The sequence below is a fragment of the Triturus cristatus genome, chromosome 2_2, assembly GCF_964204655.1.
Source record: "Triturus cristatus chromosome 2_2, aTriCri1.1, whole genome shotgun sequence".
Classification (NCBI taxonomy): domain Eukaryota; kingdom Metazoa; phylum Chordata; class Amphibia; order Caudata; family Salamandridae; genus Triturus; species Triturus cristatus.
In genome coordinates this window covers 712263921-712265111 of record NC_140582.1, presented here as the reverse complement: position 1 = coordinate 712265111, position 1191 = coordinate 712263921, and the positions used below count along the sequence as shown (strand labels likewise).

The window sequence follows — 1191 nt, the reverse complement described above, 5'->3', positions numbered from 1 at the left end:
AACCTTTTTGACTGCAACCATAAATCCCCTTATGGCACCTTCTATATCCAGGGAACGCATTTCAATTAAAAATACCACAGATTGTGCACGGTTTTAAAAAGATTGTACGTAAAATAATTTTCAATTGAGTAAAAACTTTGAAGCAATTCAACAAAATATGCAAAATATTGCATTTAATACGGAGGCTGCATGTACAATTCCCCCCAGTCAATCATTAACATTTGTATCTTAGCATTTGTATAACTGGGATTAATCCCAACCCTTATCCTTAACAATTCACTTCTTACCCAGCAATTTGGTGATAAGTCCACATATTGGAAGAATACTTTGTCCTGCCATGAGTTCAGCTTAAAGTAGACTCATATTTTTCCCCTTGAGATAGTGTAAATCATCATCTCGAGACAGTTCTTTACCTAATGCCCTTAGCTCGCTCTTAGTACAGCAATCTGAAGATTCTGTAGGCACAGTGTAACCCTCATATTCCTACAAACGTTCTCTAATATTTTTCTGACCCCATTCGCCTACTTCAATTCAATTTGCTGAATTTAATATTTACACCACAGGGAGACATTTGTTCCTCTCCCATGCTCAAGTGTTGCCAAAATCTTATTAACGCGACCTGGGCCAGTATGTTCAGTGATACCATGCCGGTCTCCATTCTAATGGCATGGATCATAGAGGACCCGAGTAGGGACAACAAGCTTTTTAAACATTTCCCCGCATCGAAGTCCCACACACTTTTACTGCTTATATATAGCAGATCACTTCTCTGCCTTTTGGCTAAGATCAAGTGTAGTATCTGTTCTTATCTTTTTAATAACGGATACATTCTCTATCTGGGGACCATATATTTAATTGATTTTCAGAACATGGAGATGGAATAGGAGCTTGCGCCACGCATCAACCTGGTAGTGTAGTACCTCCAGGAATGGTGCACTTCCCCACCCCGTCCCCAACCCCCAGGTCCTTGAGACCCTCACGGGTGAGTAGTCACGCTTTATAAGATTCAGATTGATTGGTTCCATGACATATTGGAACTGTGGGGGTATCATGGCTACATAGGCTGTCTGTTTAAACCAAATGTGAGAATAGGAGCTTAGTGTAAAATAATCGTTTTAAATAAAGAAAAGCACATTATCTTACTATCCAGGTGTACACAGCTGTATTGCCCGATATAGGGGATATTCATTA

At 39.6% G+C, this 1191-nt stretch overlaps 1 non-coding gene across 1 annotated transcript; it reads left to right on the top strand.

Moving 5' to 3' along the window:
* Window positions 1-760: 760 nt before the first annotated feature.
* Window positions 761-942, top strand: LOC146862682 (U2 spliceosomal RNA). Its single transcript, XR_014978645.1, has one exon. It is a non-coding gene; the product is annotated as a U2 spliceosomal RNA (small nuclear RNA).
* Window positions 943-1191: the final 249 nt, after the last annotated feature.